Source organism: Palaemon carinicauda, unplaced genomic scaffold (genome assembly GCF_036898095.1).
Source record: "Palaemon carinicauda isolate YSFRI2023 unplaced genomic scaffold, ASM3689809v2 scaffold86, whole genome shotgun sequence".
NCBI lineage: Eukaryota > Metazoa > Arthropoda > Malacostraca > Decapoda > Palaemonidae > Palaemon > Palaemon carinicauda.
In genome coordinates, this window is record NW_027172160.1 from 278,045 (window position 1) to 285,000 (window position 6,956).

Sequence of the window (6,956 nt, forward strand, 5' to 3'; positions counted from 1 at the left end):
ACATACTGTATAGGAGAAATCTCTCTCTCTCTCTCTCTCTCTCTCTCTCTCTCTCTCTCTCTCTCTATTTTATATCAACATACTGTATAGGAAAAATCTCTCTCTCTCTCTCTCTCTCTCTCTCTCTCTCTCTCCATTTTATATCAACATACTGTATAGGAGAAATCTCTCTCTCTCTCTCTCTCTCTCTCTCTCTCTCTCTCTCTCTCTCTCTCTCTCTTTCTCTCCAATTTATATCCGCTTACTGTATAGGATAACTATCTCTCTCTCTCTCTCTCTCTCTCTCTCTCTCTCTCTCTCTCTTTCATTCATCACATTCATCACAGTCACAAAAACGAACACTTCCCACAAAATTCCACCATAACTGCCGCCCCTAAAAACCTTCGAACTGCAATTACATATTCTCAACTATTATTCCCTACGTTCGCTCCAACGGGTCCCTCGCGTGTTAGCCAACAGCCGTAACACCCAGGAGAGCTTTGGAGTGGCCAAAGGAGCTCCCGTTTTGCTTACAAATGGCGTCCGAAAGCATTAGAGCTGACCATTAACATGTGCCTGGGAAAAGCAATTCAAAAAATGGCTGCTTGCTGGCGTGCTTGCGGAAACAATTTTTTGCTCTGGAAACAATAGCGGATAACAGTATCTATTTTCGTTTGTTCGATTTTAAGTTTTTTTTTTTTTTTTACAAGGAAAAATCATTCAGTGCTTGAGGGTACACTCGGGTACACTATTCTATCTTATTTCTCTTCTTCTTGTTTTGTTCAAGTTTTTATTGATTATATAGGAGATATTTATTTTGATATTGTTACTCTCCTTATAATGCTTAATTTCCTTGTTTCATTTCTTCACTGGGCTATTTTCCCTGTTGGAGCCTTTGGGCTTATAGCATCCGGCTTTTCCAACTAGGGTTGTAGCTTAGCAAGTAATAGTAGTAATAATAATGATAATATACATTATATATATATATATATATATATATATATATATATATATACTATATATATATATATATATATTGTGCGTGTGTGTGTGTGTCCAAATTTCGTCGTTCAATAACAACATTGAAAAGCTCAAAATTTGCCAGATTTTCTTTGAGTAACATTCTATTTTACCCTATAATTGTTGTCTTAAACCTAAAACTAGATAAATAAGATCCTATCTATCTTTAAAAGTTTCTTAACCGTGAATAATATGGGGTCTTAAAGAAAGAACTTCAATATAACTAAAAAGAAAAATCCATCTTGAAGAGTTTCATAAGCTTGAATTACATTGAGGTCTTAAGGTAATTACTACTATACTTTATAACTAAGAGAAGGATCCTACTTCAAAAGTTTTTGAGCTTGAATAGCATCGTGGTTTAAAGTCAAAAGACCAGATAATAAGATGGTATCCAGCTTGAAGATTCTTCAAGTTTCAATAGCTCTGAGGTCTTAAGGCAAACACTACAGTACAACTAAAAGATGAATCAAGCTTGAAGATATTTTTTAAGCTTGAATAGCATTGTGGTCTCGAGCCAAGGACCAAGTAATGATTATAGTATCCAGCTTAAAAAATTTTTAATCTTAAGATTGAGATCTTAATGCTAAAACCATAATATAACTAAATAGTCTCAATCTTCAATGGGGATTCAAGCTTGAATGATAATGTAGTAAAACCCAAGGACTAAACTAAGCATCAGATTTCTAAAGTAATCCTTCTCTCCAAAACTTTCATTACCCATCACTAAGAAAACTTGCCATTAAGTGACAGGAAATAATCAAGACATGACCCTCAAAAATAGGTATAAGAGATGGGAGTTGGTTACCCATCACTGAGAAATGGAATTAGCCCCACAGGCTGTCATAATATGAACTGATAGGTCGCCCCCTAAAAATATACCAAGCTGTGTTGGTGAACAAGAAGAAAAAGCAGAGAGAGAGAGAGAGAGAGAGAGAGAGAGAGAGAGAGAGAGAGAGAGATAGAGAGAGAGAGAAGAGAGAGAGAGAGGGGGGGAGAGGGCTGGATCTAATATGAGCTGATATGTTTGCCCTAAAAAAATATACCAAGTTGATGCTAATGAACAAGAAGAAAAACTCATAAGCAATTTGGAGGTAGAGAGAGAGAGAGAGAGAGAGAGAGAGAGAGAGAGAGAGAGAGAGAGAGAGAGATCCCCCGACTGGTATAATATGAGCTGATAGGCCCTTCCCAAAAATATACCAAGTTGATCGTTGATGAATAAGACGAAAAAACTCTGTAATTTGGTGGTATAGTTTAACAGAGAGAGAGAGAGAGAGAGAGAGAGAGAGAGAGAGAGAGAGAGAGAGAGAGAGAGAGATAGTTACAAGGATTCTCGTTTAGGGTATAAACTATGTTAGTAAGTTGTGACGCAGTATTATCTCTGCATGCAGGCACACTTTGGGTAATGGCGGGAGCACCTCGCTAAATAGTGTTGTTGAAATAGTTTCTGAGCCGAGTAAGGCTTCGAGCCTTCATATCCCTCAATTTCGAGCACTTATGCCGGCCTATCTGCTTTTAGCGGGCTTTGTGTACGGCTCTGGGCAATAATCTCTTTTAATAGACCTTAGTTTGTATTGCTTATAAAAAAAAGACAGTATTTAGGTGTAAAGCTGAGTTGTGTTCTTGAAAGAGAAAATTGTATTGCTGCTATTTTTAAAACGTGTAAACTGATGTTAAACTAAATCTATTTCATTGGATTCTCTTAGCTTTTATAGGAATAGAATTAAAAGTCTGAATACCAAGAATTAGTAGTGATGGCTATTGACTTTTCAGACTTGCAATGGGCTAACTATAATGTCAAATTTCTATCTTGAAAGTTTGTGAAATTTAAGAGAATAGACTAAAAAAAAAATCGGTATTTATTTATAGGTTTAAATCTTATTCTGAAGGTATGAGACTGATATAGAATAAAGCCATTCTCGTTTAAATGTTCATGGTATTCTAAAGAATACAAAAACGAATTAATACAGATTATCAGGATTTATTCAAGAACATATATTTTACTTAGAGGTAGGAAAAATATGTAAACATGAAGAATATTTCAATACTTAAAGCGTCTTATAATCTATTTATATATATAGAATAAGCTTCAGAATAATAAGATTTAATTCCAAATTCTGGTTGGTGATCAGTATTAGCAAGAAACGACGATTAAATATACTTTCCTGGAAGCTAAACTAACACATTATTCCATTGGTTGTTATAATTAAACAGAAAATCTCTTCCCAGATGTTCGCCTGATGATATTGCTATTCTAATCAAGGGTGAGTATCTAGCTTTCAATTTTCAGAATCTAAATAATATAAACCATTCAGGGAGTCTAAGTGATTATTCAAATTCACTTGTCTTTATTTTCAGACTGGGAAGATTTTTTTAAGAGTTAAAGAAAACTAATGTATCACTGATGCCTATCAGAAAATGTAATATTTTGAAATAAGTCCCATAATTATTATTATTATTATTATTATTATTATTATTATTATTATTAATATTAGTTTTAGTTTTAGTTTAGTTTTTTAGTTTTATTTTTTTAGTTTTTTTAGTTTTTTAGGTTTTAGTTTTTTTTTATATTTATATATTTATATATTTATATATTTATATATTTATATAGTTATATAGTTATATATTTCTTTATCTTTATATATTTATCTTTATATATTTAGTTAGTTGGTTAGTTAGTTGTTGTTGCTGTTGTTGTTGTTGTTTATAGTTATATAGTTATATAGTTATATATTCTTTATATTTATTTATTTGATCTTTATATATTTAGTTCGTTGGTTGGTTAGTTGTTGTTGTTGTTGTTGTTGTTGTTGTTGCTGTTGTTACCAACCAAGCTGCAACCCTAGTTGGAAAGACATGGTACTACAAGTAGCCTTAGGGCTCCAACAGTCAAAATACTCCTGTAAGGAAATATATAAAGAAATGATCAAACTACATATAAGAAATAATGAATAACAAATATAAAGTATTACTATAAGATAAGCAAGAACGTAAAATAGATCTGTCATATATAACCTATGAAAAGAGACTTGTGTTAGGCTGTTCAACGTAAAAAGCATTTGCAGGAAGTTTGAACTTCAAATTCCAGCTAAATGGAACTCGAGCTGTTCACATAATGAACACCATAAATATTTCACCACTGTTATGGTAGAACAGGCTTTCCATCTACTGTTTAATTCCACACGCTTTTAAATCTTTTTTTTTTTTTTTTTTTTTACTTTTATCAAGAGAATATACAGTTTTAAATCTATTTTTTACAAAGATGTATTTATGATATACAAATTTATATTTTTATATTGTTTTCACGATGTGGTTTATAATTCATGCTTTTCAAATACTTACATTAGACACTCGGGTGATATTTATAGGAAATATTAAAACAAATAAATAATACTACAATTTTATATAATTTAAACTTCAATTATCACCAAGAAATTTATCATTTATACAAATGTTACTCATTTTTCTCGAAATGAACATATTTTTAAGTAAAATATTAAATAAATTTATCTCATCCTTTTAAACTGCTAGGGTGAACATTGGTCTGTCTAAATAAATCTTTTCATCGAGTTAAATAAACTTGTGGGTATTCTATATTCGTTTAATAAGAAGTGTGTATTTGTTCAACTATGTATTTCATATTGTATATTTGAAATAAGACACAACAGGTCTATTGAAAATGCCAGGCTGGTGTCCATTCATGCTAGTTAAAGGTTTAAAGGCCGCTCATGAATGGCAGAGGCAAAGGACAGTGACATTGCCCTATCAACAGGACAATGCTCTAGAGACTGACCCTATATACACCTCTCCACCCAAACTAGGAGCAAGGAGGGCCAGGCAATGGCTGCTGATGACTCGGCAGATACGCCTATAGGCTCTCTCAAACACCCCACCCTTAACTCACAAGGATAGTGAGGTTGCAGAGACCAAAGAAACTAACGAGTCTGAGTGAGGCTTGAACCCCAGTCTGGCGTTCACCAGTCAGGGACGTTACCACTAGGAACTTTAAATATTGCGAAACACTAAAATTAACAGGAATCTCTCTTTGAAGCTGTAGTAGAAATTGTCTTTTTATGAATCGATAGAACTTCAAAAGTTCAAACTTGCAGCAAATGTTTTTACGTTGAACAGGCTGAACAGTCTTTTTTTGTAGTTTATTTATGAAATATCTTTTTTATATTACTGTTTTTTAGATATTTTATTTTGATTAATCATTGTTTCTCAGATCATTTATTTATTTATTTCCTCCTTGGGCTATTTTTCCCTGTTGAAACCCTTAGGATTATAGCATCTTGCTTTTCCAACTGGGGTTGTAGCTTAGATAATAATAATAATAATAATAATAATGACTGTGTTAATAGGCCTACCTACCAAAACTCCCAACCAGTAATTACTTATGATAATTTAATTAAAACAATCGTAAAAATGTCTTATAAAATATTCAGCCAACAACATTTCAATGACTGATAAAGTTAGCAAACTAAAAACTATTGGTTCCAGAATATTTAATCCACCAAAATTAGTTCTCCGCAAATTTTGCCATTTAGTTTACAAGGTTCACTGATCCATTGTTTAAATCACTCTTCGTTGTGATTTCAATGGAAGAACTACCTCGGTGAACGAGGATAATAACCTCAGGTAAGACGAAATTTGCAAGGTTTTCTAACTGTTCTTTTGGTAAATTTGCAAAGAGATGTTGTAATGCTAGTCTCAGTGATTTATGATTAGCTTTATTTCCGTTTTTAATTAAAAATAAGACTAATTTATGAAAGCTTTCATTGGAGTAATAAGCCATTTCGAAACTATTTGTTTCTTAAACTGGGCAGTTGATATCAGTCAAAATAGGCTGTCCTTAATTCTTGAATAAACGTAGGCTATGTCTAAGAAATAAGAATTTTATGGCTTTTAAAGCTTTTTCTTTAATAAAGTAATATTTTCAAAGCATTAGCCAAAGTTTTAATAACCCGTAACAGATTCTTTAAGCTATATCTCTGTTATTGTTGGACTTATGGTTTCTGTTCAACAACCGAGACTCCTTTTTAGATGGTAGGATAGTTACATATTTTGACTATAATTTTGGAATTTACTAAGTAATTTATATTTACTAATTAAATTATGAAATTACGAATAAATATTCTTAATTTTGCAACAACACAACAATAGTTTTTCGATATAACTACGGTAGGAATGGCTGTGTGCGTATTTGTGGGTGACCCGACATAAAGAAGCTAATAAAACTGCTTAGCACTTAGTTTCAACATCAGCCCATAGATGGCGTGGGCATGCACTTTTGAAATGTAAAAACTACGGAAATTAAACTTATTTCTCCGAATTATTGGCCGCTAGTTACTATGAATTCCATTCATTTCATTATATCTTAGGGTATTCTATTCCATAATTACTATTTTATGTAATTATTGTATCAAAAAGAGGTATATCTTGCGTTTACGATAGTAATTACCTTTCTTGTGACGAAAGTCTTATCTTGAAATGCATTTATTCGCTATTTTGCAGCTTTTCATACTCCCAGATAGCCTTTTGATCCCTATTTCCTTCTTTATATTACTTTAAGATTTTATGAAAATTGTATTTGGTATTATCAAATACCATTGCATCGACTTGTCAACAAAAAAAGATGATAAAGGGCATGCAGAATTTTTAGAATAGTTAGCCATGTAAGATTATTTTCTTTTCTTTTACCCTTCTCCGTTTTCTTTGTTTTCTACGGGACACTTCGTTTTCTAACAACATCTTGATTACGTTTACGAGTTGAGTAATTAGAATCGTTCCTTGATACAGGAAATGTTGCTATAAGTATATAAGTAACATATTAAATAATATAGTTTTTAATAATACTTGAGCATATTTTGTAAACTTGATTTAGTTTTTGCACTGTCTATTCGGCGTTTATGTTAATTTCAAGGTATATTTTTATCGATTTAAAAAAATATATATGTAGC

The 6,956-nt window shown here is 32.0% G+C and overlaps 1 long non-coding RNA gene across 4 annotated transcripts in view; it reads left to right on the forward strand.

The window, feature by feature from the left end:
* The first annotated feature begins 5,588 nt into the window (after window positions 1-5,588).
* Window positions 5,589-6,956, forward strand: part of LOC137637572 (uncharacterized) — a 24,162-nt gene continuing 22,794 nt past the window's right edge. For 3 of the 4 annotated variants that reach the window (XR_011043713.1, XR_011043715.1, XR_011043714.1), the window contains exon 1: window positions 5,589-5,634. This is a non-coding gene — a long non-coding RNA (uncharacterized lncRNA). The remainder of the gene's footprint in view (window positions 5,635-6,956) is intronic. The other variant, XR_011043716.1, reaches the window with a different exon arrangement.